General features: G+C 45.8%; 1 long non-coding RNA gene across 4 annotated transcripts in view; it reads left to right on the plus strand.

Annotated features, from left to right (window-relative positions):
- Positions 1-1,327: 1,327 nt before the first annotated feature.
- The window catches only part of LOC142831209 (uncharacterized), a 28,253-nt gene continuing 6,613 nt past the window's right edge, over positions 1,328-22,967 (plus strand). For 3 of the 4 annotated variants that reach the window (XR_012906859.1, XR_012906861.1, XR_012906860.1), the window contains exons 1-2: positions 1,328-3,893; positions 9,721-10,032. This is a non-coding gene — a long non-coding RNA (uncharacterized LOC142831209). Of the gene's footprint in view, positions 3,894-9,720; positions 10,033-11,375; positions 11,874-22,967 lie in introns of those variants that run through there. The other variant, XR_012906862.1, reaches the window with a different exon arrangement.

Below are 22,967 nucleotides of genomic sequence, written 5' to 3' on the forward strand. Positions count from 1 at the left end.
GATGGAACTGTCATCCCTAAGCATGTTGTTGTAAACAGAAAAGGCCAATATATAAACCCTCTGGAAGTAAATGGAAAAACTCCCACTAACTCCTGGTGAGGTCCCTAATGAATGTTCTTCATTCATACAATTTACTCGAACAGAAGGTCAATGCATAGAAACTATAGCAAGTGTAGGATTGAACCATCTTGTGTTTGGCAAAGATTCAGTCACTTTGTAGGGGAGGCATATTTAATGCTTTGTATTTGTGTCATGGAGGAGTGCAAGTCCTCTGTTGTCCCCTCATCAGTGATCCCTCAATACAGAGCTAAAAGGTATTTTGCCATTTTAGAATTAAATATTCAATTAGTCTTAACATGGGAAGTTGATGGTTGTACTCTCCAAACAGGGACTGCTTTCTTTCCTTGTACCATTCTCCAATATGCTGCATGTTTCTGCATTGGATTCTAGATACTGCCTGTATATCGTGGTGCACTTAATTTATTAATTTTGCTCTCTGACATTGGAAAGTGGATGGGAAATTTTTGAAACACTGTATTTGTTTAATGGGTAATTAATTTTCAAGCTTTGTGTAGTTTCATATGTTTTCATAGAAGAAATGAGAAACAGGTAAAGTTATGGCTGAGTCAAAATTTAAATTCTTATGTCTTTGGCAGCTTTCAAGCTTATCATGCCAAATACCCTTCTTTCCACATCAGCCTACACTTTGAACACAGAGGGCTTCATTCAAGCTCTGCTTGGGCACAGTGGAGAGAAGATGTCAGGGAGTTGGTTGTGACCAAGTGTCAGGTATCTGGTCCTGCAGTTATGCTGGAAGAGATTTCTCCCTTAACAATCTTTGGTCACTTTAGGTTCACTTTGAGACACATAGATGAAGTAGGTTTTTTCCAAATTTGCAAGGAATCTGATCCAGAAAACATAAACACTGCTCTCATACTGACACTATATTTTCTGATACTCTGAAACTTAAACTCTGTACTTATTTCCTTGGGCTCTTTATCCTCTCTTCTTGGGACTATAGAAGTAATTTTCCTGTATCAAATCAGGATAAGCAGAAATCACTGCTAAAGAAACAAAACATGAGATTGGTCATGCAGAAAAACAGGAAGATGCCTGTAAGCTACCAGAAAACTTCAAAAATGTTTCTAATTGCAAAAGAGTATTTTAAAATGTAATTTTACTTTTGTAGCTCTAGATGGGTAGTATAACAAGAGCAGCAGGTGGTGATGCTGTCATAAGGATTCAGCAAACCATCCCTAAGCATGTGCTGATTTAAGCACGTGCTGAAATCCAGCTGACTTCATGGGATTTAAGCAGGTATGCTTTGTTGAGCTGGGGCCATAATAAACTATCTGCCCTGCTTGAGGTTTTCATGCTAGTATTCCCTTTTGAGATCTAAAGCAACTGAACTTTTCCAAATGTTTCTGGCTATCACCAGTTAACATGTACCAGTGCATAACCTTTACATTTTTAATTCTGACTGCCCTCCCACCATTTCTTCTCCCCACCCACCTTCTCTGCTCCACTTTCTGGGTATGTCTACACATCAAAGTTAATTCGAAATAACAGCCATTATTTCAAATTAACTTTAATAGCATCCATACAGGCAAACTGCTATGTCAAAATAAATTCGAAATCGTGGGGCGCTTAATTTGAATTAGTTAAACCTCATTCTATGAGGAATAATGCCAAATTCGAAATAGCTAATTCAAAATAAGCGCTATGTAGATGCTTATTTCAAAATAGGGGGCCTCCAGCCCTTCCCAGGGAGCTCTGGTGGCCACTCTGGGCCAAACCAGGAAAACCCCTCTCTGCTTCCCCAGCCCTGGAGCCCTTAAATGGGTAGACTCTGGCCACACTGCATGTGCCAGCTACCTGCCAGCAAACACAGAGCCAGCAGTCACTGATCCTACCCAGTGGTCCCAATATGAGCCAGGCAGCCAGATCCAGCCAGCCCTCCACCACCCAGTTCCCCAGCTCTCAGGAGCCAGCTAGGGGCCGAAGAAGGTGGGTGCCATCCTGGACTAGTGCGAAGATCATGGACCTCATTGAGGTTTGGGGGAGGCCTCTAGCATCTATGATCTCTACACTAGATGGAGGAATGTGGCCATCTACAGCCGTGTCAGCAGACAGGAGGGGCTACCCCGCCTGGGGTCTGTCAGTCCACTCTCTGCCTATGGCCCCACCAGGCCAAGTACCCTCTCTGTGCTCCCCGTTACCCGCGTCGTTGACAGTCTGATGACGCTGTCATCCCAAAGTCCTCTGCCTCCCGTCTGACTTTTGGCTAGTTGGCAGGGGAAGGTAGGGGGGCTCGGGCCTGCCTTCACTCCAAGCCCGTACCCAGGGCTCTGAGGACTGGGACCGGGGTCCCAATTCCAGTTGGTGGGGGTTCCACTCCACAACGCACCAACCCCCCAGGTTGCTACCCTGCCCTGGGTTGCTTCCTACCTCCCTTGCTCTCATGCTGAGACTCAGGCTAGCCCCTCCGGTCTCCTCCCGGCGACCACTTCCGGCGGCGGTGCCTCTTTTGAACATCCCGCAGCTGGTGCATCCAATGTGGGGGGGGGGGGGGGCACATCAGCGTCCTTGACTCCTCCCCCTCTCCCATTCCCTGCTGGCCCTTGCCCGGGCCGGCATTGCTGACAAGCCCAGGCATGCACGGTCTTGGCTGTGGCCGGGACGCCCTCGCCGCTTCTTCCCCTTCCCCTTGGGTCCCACTGGGCTCCATCGGGGAGTGTAGGGCTGCCTCTGTCAGCCCCCCGTCTACGGCGGAGCAGGCAGAGCACCGCTGGGGGTGGCGCGGAGTGGCCACTTCTCCCCAGTATGCCGCGGACGGTGTGGAAGCAGTGGTGGGCGGCGGAGCGGCCCCGTCACAAGCCGCATAGATACCACCATGGCTACAAAAGGCCACATGAGCGCCCAAGAACAGGTGTGCATGAAAATTAAAGAACTGCAGCAGGGATATGCCAGGGCCACCTGGGGCAGCTCCCCAACAAGGGCACACACCTGCCCCTATTTTGAGGCCCTGGACCTCATCCTAGGGGGTGGGACAGTCCATGCCAGCCCAGGGGGCAGTGAGCCAGGAGCAGAGGGCCCTGACCAGGGTGCAGAAGAGGAACTGCCATGGAGGGTGCCACAGAGGGTGCAATGCCGGCTGGACCCCCTGAGCTGTCCCAGCAGCGGAGTCACCAGGGTTGTCCGGGGAGGCCACACCATGTAAGTGCCATCACTGTTCCTTTTCCGGAGGGAATGGGGAGGGAGACCAGGGACCACGCATGTGGGCCTTGCTTACCACGGGTCACGCAGCAACCTGTGCATGTGCAAGCACGTGCCCTGCCACCCCTGGGCAGGTGGCTCCAGCTGCGTGCCACACAGAGACTGTGGCCTGATAGCCGCACACGTGTGTGCAGAGACCTGACATGCTCCTGACCCCAGGGAGGGACACAGCAGGACGCCCTCCCTTCACAAGCCCCCTCTATACAGAGGCATGGGACATCTTCCCCCCCACCTCAGCCACACTATTCACAACACAGGGGCCTGGGTGCCGTCTGGGGGCAGCTACCACTCCCGGGGATAGCCGGACAATCTGACCATGGCCTCTGTGCAAGCACATCGGCTCTGATGGTGCAGGGAATGGTCATCCTCACCTTGAAGAGGGGGGCTGGGCTTCACCAACTGTATCCCCAGGGAGAACTGACAACTCCTCTTCTTTCTCCACAGCCGCACCAGCTGCACGTGCAGGGCGCACCACCCCATCCGAGACATCCTCCCACACGAGGGCTCCACAGGAGGACCAGCCAAATGCTGCAGGGATACCGAGAGCAGCACCTGGGGGCACTGCAAGCCCTGCACCACACCGTTGATCACTGGGTGGAACTAGATTTGGAGCTCTGGTAGGAACAGTTCACCCAGGGTCGTGCCATCTGTGCCCATCTGCAGACCCTGGTGCAGAGCATGCTGCCTCATGCCACTCCAGCACCTGCTGCCTCCCCAGCTCCCATTCCTCCTCCCACTCCTTCTCCCCCTCCTGCCTCTCTCTCCTCAACCTCCACACCCTCCTCCTCAATCTCCACACCCCCTACCTCAACCGCCACATCCTCCTCTCCGTTCCCTTGGGGAGACCGAAGCCCCCGTACCCACGGTGCTGGGAGACAGTTGGCCTGGCAAGACCCCCCATCTCAGAGCCCTGAGCTTCCCCTCCACCTTCTTCTCCTTGCTTCCCCCTTCCTGCTCCCTCCTCCTAGTCTTCCCCCTCCCCTCTCCCACCCTCTCTCTTCCTTTCCCCATTCTCCCCAGAGTTTCATCCCTCCCTCCCCAGTTTTGTTAAATAAACAGAGTTTATATTTTTGAAAATACATGTATTTTATTTGACATCAGGAAGGGGGGCTAGGGAGGGATAAGTGGAAGGATGTGAGGGTGGAATAAGGCACAAGGCCCCAGTGGGGCATGCCAGGGAGACTTCAGTCCTGTTCCATGTGGAAGCTCTCCCGCAGGGCCTCCTGGATATGGACAGCCCCCCGATGGGCCTCTCAGCTGGCAGCCGTGCGGGGCTGTGCATACAGGCCAGCCAAGTGGTTGATCTCTGCCATCCAGCCTGGCAGGAAATATTCCCCCTTCTGTTCACACAAATTGTGCAGCACACAGCACGCTGCCACCATGTGTGGAATATTACTCTCGGAGAGGTCGAGGCGGGTGAGGAGGCATCAAAATCGGGCCTTCAGCCAGCCAAAGGCCCCCTCCACCACAGTATGGGCCCTGCTGAGCCTGGCATTAAAGGTCTTCTGGGAGAGGTTGAGGTGTCCTGTGTAGGGCTTCATGAGCCAGGGCTGTAGCAGGTAGGCCCCATTCCCCAGCAGGCACACAGGCATGTCCATGTCCCCAACCCTGATGTGGCAGTCAGGGAAGAAGGTCCCGACGTGCAGCCTCTGGCACACGGAGGAGTTGCGGTACACCCATGCTTCATGTGCTTTGCAGACCAGCCCATATTGATGTCCAGGAAGTGGCCCAGGTGGTCAGACACGGCCTGAAGGATGACCAAGAAGTATCCCTTCTTGTTAATGTAGAGGGAGGCCTGGTGTTCCAGGGCATGGATGGGGATGTGCAACCTGTCGATTGCCTGCCTATCCCCCCACCCTTTATCCCCCCCTGCCCCCGCAGCTGGGGAAGCCCAGGGCACCAAAGCCCTCGATGACCTCATCCAAATCCGTGAGGCAGATGACTCTGCAGAGCAGCACTCTATTGATGACCTTGACCACCTGCAGAGAGACACAGAAAACCAAGAGTCACTGGGGTCCCAGGGTGGCTGAGAGTGTTCCTTCCCCACCACTGCCCCGCTCCCCAGGAGCAACCCCTCCCCCCCTGAAATCCTGGCCACCATGGGAAGTCTGTAGTGCAGCTGGGACAGAACAAACCCTCCCATAGAGGGGACTTGAATCCCCTCCCCCCTTTTCCCTGGGGCAGCCCATCTACTCCTGCATCCCCCTCCCCCGTCCTGGCACAATGGCCGGAGACTGCCATACCTGGATGAGCACTGCTCTGACGGTGGATTTCCGCACGCCGAACTGGTTGCCAACAGATTGGTAGCTATCCAGCGTGGAGAGCTTCCAGAGGGTGATGACCACACACTTGAGGAGGGGAATGGCAGTCCTTATGTGCTGTCCTGTTGCCGCAGAGCAGGGGCAAGCCACTGACAGAGCTCGAGGAATGTGTCCTCCTTCATCTTGCAGTTCTGGGTCCACTGTTGGTCTCCCCAGCACTCCAGGACGATGTGGTCCCACAAGTCGCTGCTGGTGTCCAGGTGCCAGATGCAGCGGGACCCACTGGCATCCAGGCACTGATACTCCATGGCCCCCAGGGGGGTCATGAAGAGGACCTGGGGGTTGGGCTGCCGCAGATGGTGCCAGGCAGTCTCCAGCACTTGCTGCCCGGCTTGCAGCAAAACATCCAAAAGAAGCACCAAAGTGCAGAGGGGTGGCTCTGGCTCCATACTGCTGAGTGCTGTCGTGTCCCGAGTGAGGGCAACCAAGCAAGCAGAGAGAAAAATGCTTTGCTGTCCCTCAGCAAGATAGGCAAGCAAGCAGGGAAAGCTGTGAACTGGCTGTCCGGGGGTTCCTTTAAGCACAAGCCTCAGATAGCCTAAGACAGCAGCCACACAAAGCAACTGCTGACTTGATGCCCTGACGGAACCGGTTTCAGCTGGCCTTAAATGCGATTCAGCATCCAGTCAGTGTGGCTGCACTATTTTGATTTAGCAAAAAGCTATTTCGAATTGCATTTTGTGTATAGACGCGTTATTTCAAAATAACTTATTTCAAATTAACTATTTCAAATTAAGATATTTCAGAATAACGCTGTAGTATAGATGCTGTGATGAACATACCTGGCCCATCCAAAACGAATCTGTTAACTTTGGACATCATCAATTATTTTTCCGAATGTTGCTACTCTGAAGCATCAAGGTGAATGTGTTGTTAGATAATCTGACTGTATTCTTTCCAACCCAATTTATGGCTATGTTGGTGACATAATTGGCTAAAAATGTACTGTACATATGATAAAAGCAATCTGAATTATACTGCTAGTGTAAAGTGTTCAGCATTTTATAGGAAATTATAAACTTTCTATTGGTATTTAAAAATATTGTTTAGAATTTTATCAACAATCTTCTCCCTTATATAGGATTCTGTAGGATGGTTTAAACATAACAAATATCTAATTGTTTTTTATAGTCAATGGGGCCTTTTTAGAGTAGCTTCTATAAAACCCTATGGTTTCATTTCTGTACAATTCTATAAGATTTTTTCCATGAAGACACAATTCAAAATTACAACAAAATCCAAATGTTGTTATGAGTATAGTAATGGAAGAGGCAACAATGATAAAGGACTAGTAAAAGTAATGAAGTAGAGAAAAAAATGTGGGGACATAATATAAAAATCAGGAAAGTAGGAATAAAATGAATCTATGAGAACTACTTATTACAAGGGGCAAAGTGAGCCTTTACTTCTGCCCTTGTAAGCCTCACTGGTGTCAATGGAAATCCTGCATGAATTTGAAGGTAGATATTGGCCCCATGGAATGAGTTCCCAGGGAAGTCAATTGAAACAAAGTTCTATATTCTGCTATCATTTGGTACTCAGGACTTTCACTGAGGTCAGTGGTCATTAGAATGGCATCACTAAAAGGAAAGGCTCAAACAATGTAAAAGGGTTTAAGAGACACTTATCTTTCTTCCTTTTGAGTTGAGAGGATGATGAAAAAGAAAAGCAGGTCAGATGGATTAAGAATACGAAAAAGGCAGATATTTTGGACAAGAGAGCATTCTAAAATGTCTTGGGTACTGAAAAGCAAAGCAAATGCACCATGGGCAGATCTGGTAGCAGCAAACACATTGCTCAGTGGACCTCTCTAAGAATTAAGATTTTGCAAGGCAAGGGGGAAAGGGGACAGAGTAGACAGAATCAGACAAATAATGCTTGAATGCTATCAAAATAGAACAATTGCACAACCCAGCAATCTCCTGTTGTAGCAACTAACCAACAAAACCAAGTCACAGCGGGTGGCCCTCTAATATTGCTTTTATAAGAGAAACAAGGTGGGTGAAGCAATATCTTGGACCAACTTTGGTTAGTGAAAGAGATATGTTTGAAAGCTCACCTCTTTCACCAGCTCATATTCTGGAACCAGCACAGCTATACCAACATTATGTAAAAGAATTTTATACACACACAAGCAATAACCCACATTTCAGCAGAATAATGGTAACTAGAAGGAAATGAAGAGTGAAATGATGAATTTCTTGAGTCTACTTTGAGCTGCTATTGAGTAGGAATCATGAGGTGAAATTACAGGTTTGTGAGATTGTGCTGTTGGAAGACATGGAATCCATGATAACTCAGGGCCAGATTCTGCCACTTTTACTCATGTTGTTTCTCTGCAAGTAGTCCCATTCATATCCCTCAGCTAAAATAGCTGCCTGTCCCTATGTATCCCTGCTGATCTCTTTCCTTGCCCAGTCACCTTTGTGCCATTTAAGGGTAGATGAACTAAATTAGAAACAGAATCCTACTGAATAGACTAAATTTTAAACACCCTTGTCATTTTACTTCTATTTGCACATATGCCAGTCCTCACACAAAGTTTTCTGTCTCCATAGTTTGATGGAGATGTAGGATGCAGGAATGCACCTGTCAGTCACTGAGTTCAGCCCTTAGAAAACCATGACAGAACGTTCTGCCTGCAGTTTAAGTTTATTAAGCTAACAGTTAAGTAGCAAAACATGCAAAGCTTAGGGAAGGACTTGTTTTGAAAAAAACATTCATTGGTAATTGTTCTTGCTTATTACAATTAATTGCAGGCACTGCCCCTATCATTAAAACTTATATTTAAAAATGAAATATAATCTCAAATGTACTTTTCATTTGCTGGCCATTCCCCCAAATGACAGACAAGTTTCAGAAAGGGGAACTGTAGATAAGTAAGGCAATGTCTATGCTACAAGGGTATTTAGAAATAAGTTATTTTGGAATAATAACTCCTGAAATAACTATTTTGAGGCTTCCCACACTACAGGGAAGCCTCAAAATTAGTCCAAGGCAGGCTCCCCTAATGTGGATGCACTACCTTGATTTAGTGCTCCAGGAAGCAATGGGGTGTAATTACTTTGAATGGCCCTGGGGAGGAGCCATTTTGAAATAGCAGAAGAGGAGCATCCACATCCCCGCTAGTTCAAAACAGCATATTCAAAATAGGCATGATTCCTCACAAAATGAGGGTTTATTATTCCGAAATAAGAAGCCTCTTATTTCGAAATCATTTTGAAATAATAGGCTTTCTATGTGAATGCTCATCTTGTATTTTCAAAATAATTTGAGTTATTTTGAAATAATTCTGTAGTGTAGATGCACCCCAAGAGTTTGCCCTGTTGTTGTCCCCCAGCTCTGTGTGTAGAAAGGAAGAAACCTACAGGATTCATGTGGCAGATAAGAGACAAAGCCAGATTGCATATGAGTTGGCATGACATAGTAGAGACTTGCACACCTTTCTATATGAAGTACAGGTGCTGAAGAGTCTGGGAACATGTGGATTTTACAGTTTCAGTGCCGCGAACACATAGTAGGGCCTGTTTTCCAGCCAAACGGGAACTAATATTTTGTATTATTTCTGATTCATGAGTTATATTTGGTCTGAACATGGAAGCAGAGCTAAAGGGGGAGCATGATATTGCCTGCAGCATTCGACTGAGGTTATTCCACAAAACATTTGTCAGAGTGCCAAGGGGAGTGATGAAAGAGGAACAGCCTGGGACATATCAGCCATAGCAGGTTCACTCACATCACCAGCCATTCTTCAGCATCTACAGTTAGAAGTAGAGATATAAAGGGGGCTGGGTAAGCACTGATTTGTGCTAAAGCAATCTGGCTAGAAAGCTGGAAATGAAGAGCAATAGTATTCCTTCCAATTCTCACAGGATCCCACCACCACAGGCAACACCATTTACTGGTGCACTAACATAAGAGCACATTATGCTGCATGATCCATCCTCTCAGATGCTCCTGTCTCTGAGATTGAGATAATTTGCGTTAGCAATACAATAATTAAGAGAAGCAGAGAAGTGGTGCCAGTGTCCAACTTTTGCCAGAGCACATTTAGAGTAAGAAAATATATTAGGATTTGTGATGGGTTTTATTGACATTTAGTATGTTTTCCATTTTTCTTTAGAAAAGTTCTACGGTGTCCTTTTAGGGTAGCATCCAATGAAAATGGAGTGTTCACAGCTACAGAAGGAGGTAAATAGCAGAGGCTTCTGACATGGTTGATCTGCTGCTGTCACCAAACAGGAAGAGGTTACAGTGAAACCATTGATCAAACATCAGCCTTATGTTTTATGGGAGCTCAAGAAACTAACCATCGAACTTTTTGGACACAAATCAAGAAATGGAGACCATATAGAAATTATCTAAAAATGACCAACTGAAGAGACCAGAAAGAAAAGTCTGAGGAAGCTGACAAAAATGATTTCATGACGTTCAGGTAAAAATGTTTGTTAGTTCTTTCCAGTCATTTCTCAGCTTAAATATTCATTTTAGCAATACTTATAAAATTGATATTTTAGTGCTAAAAACCTGTAAGATTTTAAATTGTGCTTATTTTCAAATCAAATTTCAAAATTTTTCTTAAAAATTATTAAAAAGATGTTAGTTTTTTATTGCAATGTCCTGATGATAGAATGTATCAGGTAAGTTGTCACAGACAATAATGGCATGAGACTAACATGATGGTACTGTTTGTGATGTGGATTGTTAACCACCAGCAATTGAACTAATAACACCAATGCACTTCATATAGGCCACAGGACTGCTTAATGTGTATTAGGGGCAAAATCCTGGCCTCCCAATGAAGTCAATGGAACCAGGATTTCACCATCAGTTAGCAGTCAGACTATCAATACTGAGATGGAAAACATTGAAATCAATGATATTAAGATGAAAAAACTCCTAATTTAATACCCAAACCTATCACTAACCCAGCTTCCCAAATTTTACTTATTGATGGAAATAATCAGTGAGAATTACACTTGTTTATCTACTCTATTTTCTTTGTAAATGTATACATTATACTTGAATAGCTTGTTTCCCAAAAGAAAGATCTAAATATTTGTCAAAAGAGACAAGTCATCTGAAGAAGACATTGGTGTGATGTTATGTTCTAAATGTGATTTGTGTTATAAATAAATTTGCATAAAAATATCTATCCCTGGATGTCATAGTTCTAGTTTATCTTTAATTCAGATGCTCAAGAAATGTAAATTATTTTTACAGCTAAATAAAAGCTATACAAAGCTGCCAGGAAAGAATAATGAGACACACATTGTGTCATGGAGTTATGATAAATCCACCAGCACCATGGTTACAGTCAAAATGTAAGGCCCCCCAGCAACAAGGGAATATGAACACATATAGATTTCTCTGACTAGCTTTAGCAAACTAATCTTAACTGGGGAAGCATGTCACACATGATATTAGGTCAGCAGCAGAAAATATTTACCCAAATGCTAGACAGTCCCCCAATATGCAGAGTAACTGCTGGTATTTATACAAAGCTTTTATTATGAAATAAGTGTCAGTGTGTTCTGGGCTTTGGTGTGTGTGTGTGTGTCTGTGTCTGTGTGTGTGTTTGCATGTGTGCATGCGCGTACACACTCGCTTGTGTGTTTATTAGAGAGAGAAATAATGATATCAGTATTCTTGTAGCATGGTAAGGTTTGCAATTGCTATTGGTGAGAATACTGATGTTAGGATAAAAAAGCATATGAAATATGAAGCGATCCTCAGGGTGGCACCAATGACATGCTTTTATTTTATTTTCTTTACTAGTGTGCCTCCATCTAGCTTCTTCACAGGCAAACAGCTCACAGTGAGAAAATCTAGCTGCATCTTCTTCAGCAGTGGAGGTGTCATGGTACTAAAAATGTACCTTGCAAAAAATGCAATTGCTTTGGATTGTGTCCTGTACTCCCATACACCTGTGTCAATCCAAAGTAACTTCAGTGGAATCACTCTGGATGGATGCTGGTATAGCTGAGATTAGAATTCGGACCGTCCTCTAAGGAAACGTTAAAGTCTGTCTATATTTACAGAGACAGAAATAGAAATGTGACATCGAGACCTGCTGGTGATTCACTACTCTGTGAGAACCATTCTTGCCAGGCCTGATGTATTCACTACACTTAATATACCATTGTCATGATATGTACCGCAAAAGAGTCGTGTATTATGCCATTGGAACACTAATAAATCACTGATCATTACTATCCTTGTGTGATGGATGTATGGTCAAATACAAAGGATTATTCAGATGAGCTGGAATTATGATTAAAATGTGTTGAAACCATGCATGTGGGTTGACATACCATTTTTTCTGCCTCCTTAAATGTCTCCCTCAAATAAATTGAGCAAGGTGTGACCAAAGACAAAGAAGAACATATTTGTATTTAGATATCTAAATTTATATTGGTAATATGTCCAATTTTGATTTCAAACTGGTTCTTTATAATATAGAATCCTATTGTTTAATTTTGAATTAGTTTTCTGTAAATATTACACTAAAGAAATGAGTACTAGAAATAGTCATTAAAATCTGGAGATGGCTAGATAATTATGGGGAAAGGGAACCTAAGGAACTTCAGCTGATATAAATTGAAACATACACGTGTCCAGATAAAAAGCATGGTGAATAGACAAAACACCCTTACTAGTTTAACAGTCATAGGAGGTAAACTGCATGGATGTGAAAAAAGAGGGCAGAATTAGCTCCAGACACTCCATTTCCAGGATTCCGTGTAATTGCGCAAGGGTGCAGATAGGATTGTTTATTCCCTGAGCTGTGCTATGCCAGCATTGCCTCTGGCTGAGTTTCCCAACAGGTAAAACTTCTTGTTGAATGTGGTAATCTCTAGCAAACAAGTACCCTCAGTTGTCCTTTTGTTAACAGGACAAAAACAAAACAAAACAAAACCCAACGACTCTTCCCTGTTCTCTGTCTATAGTGTACAGTGCTACAGTTAAGCTGCTTCAAAAATTGTGGATCCTGCAGAGCCCAAGAAATAGGAGCACCTGAAAAGTCTTTGCAAAAGAAGTACACAAAATAGGGTCTGGCTAGTTAGCGCAGTCACAATGCTTCTGAGAGCAATATATTTGCATGGGATGCTTGGGAGAAAGTGGTCACACTACATTTCTGTCTCCCAGTAGTTTTTGAAATCACATATTTTCTTTGAAGCTATGGCAGCACATATACAACACCTTGCTCTTGCTGCTTGCTGTATTGTTTCTAATATTGCAAGTGACCGCATTGTGATCAATTCCCTAGTCTGTACTCTCTTTATGGCCTTCTCGCTACCTATGCAGTATCTTCCCATTGCAGTTGTTCCTCAGTTTTGAAGAGCCTTTTACGTCTGGTCCATAGCTCTCATCTAAGTCAATGGCTGTACTACCTACCTCCATCTCTTGCTTTCAGACACTCATTTTACTGGTGAAAAATCAGTGATGTATATAAGCAGTGACAAACTAAAACATGAAGGGGAAAAAAAGGAGAGGTAGAGTGTGTGCAACCCAGCATAAAAATACATTTATCTTCTTGTTGATCTTGGAGCACTCTGAGGTTGCAAGTCAGGCTTGGAACCCGTTGTGTTAGGCACTGTCCATATAGATATGATAGCACAGGGGTCACCCTAAAAAATTAATTGTATCCACATTCACACACGTGATGTGAAGGTTATTAGGAGAAAACTTACTGCATGTTTTCATACCATTCTTCCAAAAAGAGTTTTTGAATTGCCATGTATTTGGTAGGTGCAAAGCTGCTGCAATTTTTCCTTCTCCTGACTTTTTTCCATTTTGATTAAACAGTGGAAAATAGAAGCCAGACTCTTACTTTCAGATCACATTAATGGCCAGTTTCTAAAAATTACATGAACAGAGATGAATCCTGGAGGATGTTGAGATTCTTGTGGGGTACTAAGTATTCTCAGCTTCCATTGATTTCTGTAGGGGTGCATCTACATAGCACCCTAAACTTGAAATAACATATGCAATTTGCACTATGCAAATTGCATATGTTATTTTGATTCTATTTTGAAATATCTTATCTTCAAATTTGGAACCTCTACACAGTGCCAAATTTTGAAATAACACACTAATTTGAGACCTCCCTTAACCCTCGGGGAACGAGGGTTACAGGGATACAGAAATAGTGCACCTGTTATTTCAAAAAACATTTCAGAATAATGGGTGGCTTGTTAAGACATGGGATAGCTATTTTGGGATACCTGAGGCGCAGTGTTGACATACCCTAGGAGTTGAGGGACCAGGATTAAGCTCGGGAGCCCCAATTTAGTAAAGCATGTAAAGCAGTTGTTACTTTTGAATAGGGGTTACACATGTATTGAAAGTTGAGCTTATGCTTAAGTGCTTTGCAGAAGAGGGTCATCAAGCACATGTGGCAGTAATCCCATTGAGTCCAATGGAGCACTATCTTTTTAAAGTTTGCTCTTAAGCTCTTCACTAGGGGTATGTCTAGACTGCATCCCTTTGTCGGCAGAGGGATGCAGATTAGGCATGCCAACACTGCAAATGAGGCAGGGATTTAAATATCCCGCACCTAAGTTGCATAAAAATGGCCACTACTTTTGCCAACTCAGCACTTTGTCAGCAAAAAGAGGCAGTCTAGAGGGGGATCTGTCGAGAAAGAAAGACTTTTTCGACAGATCCTGTAAACCTCCTTGAAAGAGGCATAAGGTTCTAGACCCTAGGCTGGGTCTAGAATGCACATCTCCAGTGTATGTGAAACATCCTTTGCTCTGCTTATTTTGTAAAGTACCCAGGCATCAAGAGCTCAGTTGTGGTCTTTGGAGAGGATCCCACCCCTCACTTTTCATTTTAAATGTGCAAATTGTCACTTGTAATAATATTTAGCTATCTAGTTATCAAAGTCATCATGGCACTGAAAAATTTAAGAGCAATAAACCTCTTGGTTTTTAAATATTTTATATTTACAATGGCCAACCATTTAAAAAAAGAATCAAATGATGCTGTTTAGAAACATTGAAAAGAGAAGTATCACTCTCAGCTGACGGCTCGTATGACAAGGTACTGTTCAGAGTGAATTTTTATGCTTGAGTAATAACCCTTGAAAAATGGGGACCCTAATGCAAAAGCTGACACAGCTTTAACCAAAGCAGCTCTAGTAAGTGCTGCTATAATTATTTGCTCATTAATTACAAATTTTGCAACACGCGAGAGTAACACAAATTGGAAAATAGGAATAATTATCAGTAATAAAGCCACAGAAGCTGGACACATTGAAAGTATCTTCCTCTTTAAATTTAATAATAGCAAGACAGCTAGGAAATTAATAAGAAATACATAATTGAAAATTAACCTTGCAAATCTGCTTTTAATAAACCATGGTGCTCTTGCATTACAATAATTTTACAGAGCCCTTCATTTGCATTTGAAGTGCTATCCCAGGTAATACTTTATGTGTTGAGAAAGTCTTATATGTGTTTGGGTTTTCAGATAAAATACAGAGTGTGCACTTTAACATAGTTAAAGCTTTTGGACCATGGTTTAATGTTTACTCTGTGTTCTGAATGCCTTAGGAAATGTATTTTTATAACCAGAATGACTGGAAGCCAAAAGTACAAAGGCGATCTTGTGCCTGCCAGTATGCCTGAAAGCTATGTTGTTGTGGGAGTGAATGCTGCTTTCATCCTCAGTTTGCTTTACATTTAAGTTAATCTTTCAGATTTAGTGATTAGACATATTGCACTCTTTTGATGGAAATTCTGTAGATATGGGATTTGATGATTTAGGGCGTGTCTTCACTATAGCGTTAACCTGGGTCTGGGAATCTGTGTTAGCCAAGCTCAGCTGTGAGCATCTGCACTTCTGACTCACATCCAAGTCATACCCAAGTAACCATGTCTACACTGGCACTGCATTAAACTGGGTTAGGCACTAGGACTTCTGGGGGCATAGCTGGAGTTCTTTGAGCTGCTCTATAATATAAGCCTCTGCACCCCAATCAGCCTGCTGGGATGAGACTCTCTGAAATGGCATCAAGCACTGTGCAGAGTATCCATGTATCAGGCTGCATGGAATATAGGGTTTAAGTACTGACGTGGTGTTTATAGGTAACTTCTTGTGCCGAAGAAGACAATAGAAAGAAGGGCTGAAGAATATGGCTCAGTCAGAATTGTGGGGAGGTATTGAGAACTATCAGTGCCCATGTTAAATAACTGAGATTTCTTGTATGGCAAAGTCGGTGGTTAGTGGCTCAAATTAAAATGGAGCCTGAGCTCTTCCCCACTCCCACCACCACACAAACTGTTTCAAAGCATGTCTGAACCTGGGGCAAGGGGTTCTTGTGTTTGGAAGAGGGTGGGATGAAGCGCTTCCATACAGGTGAGAGCACAAGTTAATTCTGAAGTGAATGTGCAGTGAGTCAGTGGTAAGTAGCTGTGGCGGGGTAGCCCCGCCCCTCCCGGAGGCCGCCGGGGCGCCGCGGCCGCAGGGGAAAGGAGCACTCCCCGGCACGGTGTGCATAGCCGTCCACTCCCCCCGAGCGGGGGGGCCAGCGCACCGTCTGGGTGACAAGCCGGGGCCGGCCGACGGTGCGGAGAGGGGGTGAGGAAAGGAGGTCGCAGAAGTGACGTCATGGGGAGGCTGCCCGCGTGTTCCGCCGCTTTGCTCCCCGTCCCCCTGGTCTGCAGACCAGGGAGATGGGGAGCAAAGCAGAGCAAAGCCGCGGAGCCCAAGGGCAGCAGGACAGCCATGGCGCATCTGGGCTGTCCCGCTGCCCCCGTGCTCCGTGGCTTTGCTCTGGACGCCTGTGGTACAGCAGCTGGGGCACTGCCGGTTGGTCCCGTAGCGCCGCTCTGGGCGCTACTGGACCAACCCGGCAGCACCCCAGCTGCTCTGCCCCAGGCGTCCTGATTCAGCCACTGCTGGTCAGTTTCAGCAGCGGCTGAATCAGGACGCCTGGGGCAGAGCAGCTTGGGTGCTGCTGGGTTGGTCCAGTAGCGCCGAGGAGCGGCGGCGCTACTGGACCAACCCAGCAGCACCCCAGCTGCTCTGCCCCAGGCATCCCCAAGTCAGCCGCTGCTGAAACTGACCAGTGGCTGACTACAGGAAGCCCCTGCCCCGGGCTTCCTGGAATCAGCCGCTGATCAGTTTCAGCAGCAGCTGACTTGGGGATGCCTGGGGTTCTTAAGTTGAATCTGTATGTAAGTCAGAACTGGCGTCCAGATTCAGCCGCTGTTGAAACTGATCAGTTTCAGCAGTGGCTGAATCTGGATGCCAGTTCCGACTTACATACAGATTCAACTTAAGAACAAACCTACAGTCCCTATCTTGTACGTAACCCGGGGACTGCCTGTACATTCAAAACATGTTTTCTTCACAGTTCTAAGCACCACCACTGACTGCATGTAAAATGTTGGCTTCATTGTCCAAAACCACAAATCCTAGGGAAAAGGCCATTCAGGGTCAGTGATTCAGCTGTTCGTCTGTTCATTTTATGTAACTGGGTAGCAGCAATGTGCTTTCTGTCCAAAGCCAGCAATAGCGGGAATACCTGCCTCTGAAAAGTCTGGATCCCCTATTAGAACAGAGGAAAGAAAGAAACCTAGAAGACAATCGCTGTCATATAGTCTTTGATTTGAACTCTTGTCCATTTATCTGCCACGTACATTTGCTTGATACTGCATATGACTTAAGGTCCTTGTCATTTCTTTCCACAATATTCTGCATATTTCAGTGACTTCTTCAGTGCAGACATGTTTTTGCATTGGCCTGTGGTACAAGGGAGCTGCTCTAACTGCAACAATAATAGCATTATCGTCCACCAGAGGCACTCAGAGTTCTTGAAGAAGATGAGTAAACTACAACTAAGATTAGCCCTGTGGGGTGGCTACCTAGAGAGCTGTGAAAAACTCAACACTTGCAGTTCACAGGAGCATGGAACAAGTTTGAATTTTGGTTGCCCGAGAACTGCTGCTGTGAGGTACAAAACAACAGTTTGTCAGGGAATTCTGAGCCCATAAAACTGGAGAGTTGGCAATGTTTAGTTAGCACTCTGACAGATTTCCTGCAATTAGGTACCTTAAAAATGGGACAACTCTCGGAAAACCTGGTTATCTTACTGTGTAATTACTCCCAAAACATCTCTCCGAGGGTATGTCTACACTACAAAGTTAGTTCGAACTAATGGACGTTAGTTCGAACTAACTTTCATAGGCGCTACACTAGCACTCCGTTAGTTCGAATTTAATTTGAACTAGTGGAGCGCTTAGTTCGAACTAGGAAAACCTCATTTTACGAGGATTAAGCCTAGTTAGAACTAGCTAGTTTGAATTAAGGGGTGTGTAGCCCCTTAATTCGAACTAGTGGGAGGCTAGCCCTCCCCAGCTTTCCCTGGTGGACACTCTGGCCAACACCAGGGAAACTCGTCTGCCCCCCTCCTGGCCCCGGACCCCTTAAAGGGGCACGGGCTGGCTACGGTGCCCGTGCCAGGTGCAAGACTGCCAGCACCCAGCCAGCAGACCCTGCACCTGGCACGGATCGAGCCACCCACCCGATGCCACCCAGCCCTCCCCCTCTTCCACCAGGCAGCCACCAGGCTGGTGGCTCCCGGGAGCTTGCCCGGGACCGCAAGAGGCGGGCACCCGCCTGGGCTAGTGCGGACATCGTGGACCTCGTCCACGACCTCCGCACTAGACACAGGAAAGTGGCCAGCTAGGGCAGGAGAGCTGCCAGCCTGGTCACCCAGGAGCAGGTGTGCATGAAAATCAAGGTGGTCCACTGAGACCCCCGACCCTGAGCCCTGAGCTTACAATGGCCGTACTGGGTCAGACCAAAGGTCCATCTAGCCCAGTAGCCTGTTTGCTGACAGCAGCCAACCCTAGGGACTCTGGAGGGGATGGACCGAAGACAGTGACCAAGCCATTTGTCTCGTGCCATCCCTCTCCAGCCTTCCACAAACCTTGGGCAGGGACACTACTCCTACTCCCTGGCTAATAGCACTCCATGGACCCAACCTCCATGACTTGATCTCACTTCCCTTTAAACTCTGTTCCAGTTCTAGCCTTCACAGCCTCCTGCAGCAAGGAGTTCCACAGGTTGACTCTTTGCTTTGTGAAGAACAACTTTCTGTTACTAGTTTGAAGCCTGCTACCCATTCCTTTCCTTTGGTGTCCTCTAGTCCTTCTTTATGGGAACTAATGAAGAACTTTTCTGTATGCACCCTCTCCACCCCACTCATGCTTTTAGAGACCTCTATCCTGTGTCCCCTCCATCTCCTCTTTTCTAAGCTGAAAAGTCTCAGTCTCTTTAGCCTCTCTTCATAAGGGACCTGTTTCCAACCCCTGATCATTTTAGTTGCCCTCCCCTCTCTCACCCTCTCTCTTCCCCTCTCCCACCTCCTTTTCCCAGTCTCCCCCAGTTTTGTTCAATAAAGACAGATTCCATTTTTAAACACAATTGCCCTTTATTGCCCCCTCTCCCCAGATGGCAGCCTGCGGCAAGTGCAGCCGGGCTGATGGCCGAGTGCTGTGATGTGCCCAGTGTGGGTACTTCGGGCAATCCGAGCCAGGACTGCTTTGCAAGCGGGGCACTCCTGAGAACTGTCTGTCCGGGGTGGGGTTCGGGACCCTTTAAGCACAGCCCTCGGCTAGCCTGAGACAGCATCTCCACGCTCTAAGTCCTCCTCTGATGCCCTGCCGGCACTGCTTCCGGCCATCCTTAACCCCGGTTCAGGGTCCACTTAATGTGGACATGCTAGTTCGAATTAGCAAAACGCTAATTCAAACTAGTTTTTTAGTCTGGATCCGTTCGTTCGAATTAGCTTAGTTCGAATTAACGTTGTAGTGTAGACGTTCCCTGAGAGTTGAATCTCAAAGTGAAAGATATCCATCGCTGCCAGCTTGATCCTAGTTTAGAACCAATGTAATCCACACACCTACTGGGTGAGGTTCACTGTCCCATGTAGTGGCACTTAAAGCACTTACACGGTGAAAGAATGAGTTTACACTATGACCTTAGCCTATCTCTCAGCTAAAGCCATAGAGGAAACTCATTCTTTTCCTCTGTAAGTGGTCGAAGTGCCACTACATTGGACAGTGAACCACACTCAGTAGGTATGTGGGTTACACCAAAACTATTCAACACCATAAATCTCTCCCTCATCCCTCCACCCCAAGTGGGATGGGGGTACTTCTGCATGAAGCTCAATCTGGGTTCATCTCCCTCCATTCAACTGTGCCTAGTTTGGGCATTTCCTGAAATCTCAAACTAGATGAATTTCACTTGGTATGGAGGGTTTTGTTATGAAATTTTGTAGACCAAAATGGATGAGTCTTGGGCAGGGTGTGAACACTGAAGCAGGGAGTATCAAAACCTGCTCATTAACAGCCTGGGGTTATCAGACACTCAGGTGCTGACCTTCAGCTGGTTGCACAGGCCTCGCTGGCCATTAAAAGCAGTAACCTTCCCATGGATTTTGGCAGGGAGCTCTGCTGAAGGTTGGCTGCGGTCGGCACTCTGCCATAGAATCATAGAATCATAGCATAATAGGACTGGAAGGGACCTCGAGAGGTCATCGAGTCCAGCCCCCCGCCCTCAAGGCAGGATCAAGCTCCGTCTACACCATCCCTGACAGATGTCTATCTAACCTGTTCTTAAATATCTCCAGAGAGGGAGATTCCACCACCTCCCTTGGCAATTTATTCCAATATTTGACCACCCTGACAGTTAGGAATTTTTTCCTAATGTCCAATCTAAACCTCCCCTGCTGCACTTTAAGCCCATTACTCCTTGTCCTGTCCTCAGAAACCAAGAGGAACAAATTTTCGCCTTCCTCCTTGTGACACCCTTTTAGATATTTGAAAACCGCTATCATGTCCCCCCTTAATCTTCTTTTTTCCAAACTAAACAAGCCCAGTTCATGAAGCCTGGCTTCATAGGTCATGTTCTCTAGACCTTTAATCATTCTTGTCGCTCTTCTCTGTACCCTTTCCAATTTCTCCACATCTTTCTTGAAATGTGGCGCCCAGAACTGGACACAGTACTCCAGCTGAGGCCTAACTAGTGCAGAATAGAGCGGCAGAATGACTTCACGAGTTTTGCTTACAACACACCTGTTGATACAACCTAGAATCATATTTGCTTTTTTTGTAACAGCATCACACTGTTGACTCATATTCAACTTGTGGTCCACTATGACCCCTAGATCCCTTTCCGCCATGCTCCTTCCTAGACAGTCGCTTCCCATCTTGTATGTATGGAACTGATTGTTCCTTCCTAAGTGGAGCACTTTGCATTTCTCTTTATTAAACCTCATCCTGTTTACCTCTGACCATTTCTCTAACTTGCTAAGGTCATTTTGAATTATGTCCCTATCCTCCAAAGAAGTCGCAACCCCACCCAGTTTGGTATCATCTGCAAACTTAATAAGAGTACTCTCTATCCCAATATCTACATCATTGATGAAGATATTGAACAGTACGGGTCCCAAAACAGACCCTTGAGGAACTCCACTTGTTATCCCTTTCCAGCAGGATTTAGAACCGTTAACAACAACTCTCTGACTACGGTTATCCAGCCAATTATGCACCCACCTTATCGTGGCCCTATCTAAGTTATATTTGCCTAGTTTATCAATAAGAATATCATGCGAGACCGTATCAAATGCCTTACTAAAGTCTAGGTATATGACATCCACCGCTTCTCCCTTATCCACAAGGCTCGTTATCTTATCAAAGAAAGCTATCAGATTAGTTTGGCATGACTTGTTCTTCACAAACCCATGCTGGCTATTCCCTATCACTTTATTACTTTCCAAGTGTTTGCATACGATTTCCTTAATTACCTGCTCCATTATCTTCCCTGGGACAGACGTTAAACTGACCGGTCTATAATTTCCTGGGTTGTTCTTATTCCCCTTTTTATAGATGGGCACAATATTTGCCCTTTTCCAGTCTTCTGGAATCTCCCCTGTCTGCCATGATTTTTCAAAGATCATAGCTAAAGGCTCAGATACCTCCTCTATCAGCTCCTTGAGTATCCTGGGATGCATTTCATCAGGACCTGGTGACTTGCTGACATCTAACTTTCCTAAGTGATTTTTAACTTGTTCTTTGTGTATCCTATCTTCTAAACTTACCCTCTCTCTGCTTGTATTCACTACGTTAGGCACACCTCCAGACTTCTCGGTGAAGACCAAAACAAAGAAGTCATTGAGCATCTCCGCCATTTCCAAGTTCCCTGTTACTGCTTCTCCCTCCTCGCTAAGCAGTGGGCCTACCCTGTCCTTGGTCTTCCTCTTGCTTTTAATGTATTTATAAAAGGTCTTCTTGTTTCCCTTTATGCCATAGTAGGTCTGTTGACAAGAACTGCTTGAGTTGTGCGTGTGCAATCAGCACCACTGGGGGAAGAGTTTTCCCTGCAGTCAGAAGCCAGGAAAATATAATCAGAGCTGTGTGCCAAGGGCAGCAGAGGGGCTGATTGCCAAATGCTAAGAAGCAACTGTTCAGGGAGGGCAGGGAGGTGGCAGAACCATGGCTCCAGCCTCCCCACTTCCTGTGCTGCACCCTGAAATGAAGCACCACAGAATATACCTGCCTCTGCTGAAACAGGGGGCCTGCAAGAGGAATTATCCCTTTGTGGGGCACAAAGCATCCCAGTGCTCCTTGTAGGAAAAATGTCTGCTCACAACCTGGCTACGTCTAGACTGGCATGATTTTCCGCAAATGCTTTTAACAGAAAAGTTTTCAGTTAAAAGCATTTGCGGAAAAGAGCGTCTAGATTGGCAATAGACACTTTTCCGCAAAAGCGCTTTTGCACAAAAGCATCCGTGGCCAATCTCGATGCGCTTTTATGCAAGAAAGCCCCGATCACCATTTTTGCGATAGGGGCTTTTTTGTGCAAAACAAACCTGAGCTGTCTACACTGGCCCTTTTGCGCAAAAGCTTTTGCGCAAAAGGACTTTTGCCCGAATGGGAGCATCATAGTATTTCTGCAAGAAGCACTGATTTCTTACATGAGATCGTCAGTGTTCTTGCGGAAATTCAAGTGGCCAGTGTAGACAGCTGGCAAGTTTTTCTGCAAAAGCAGCTGCCAGTCTAAACACAGCCCCCCTGTTTAAGGAGCCAGGAATAAATGTTCCCTACAAGACAAAGAAATGGCGAGGTAGGTTTCGCCATTCATACTCCAGTTGTGTAGACCCTGCCTCTTTGAGTAGCCCCAATGATTTCAGTGGAGGTCCCTACAAAGTTATGAACTAGTCAGTGTGCCAGGGCAACATAACCTAATCCTACATCTGACCTTGCTATTTTAGAGTCACAATCTGACGTCTTTTCTGACCTACAAAGGGACTGGGACTATTGGTGGTGCAAGATACTATTCAGTATGAGC

Source organism: Pelodiscus sinensis, chromosome 13 (genome assembly GCF_049634645.1).
Source record: "Pelodiscus sinensis isolate JC-2024 chromosome 13, ASM4963464v1, whole genome shotgun sequence".
NCBI lineage: Eukaryota > Metazoa > Chordata > Testudines > Trionychidae > Pelodiscus > Pelodiscus sinensis.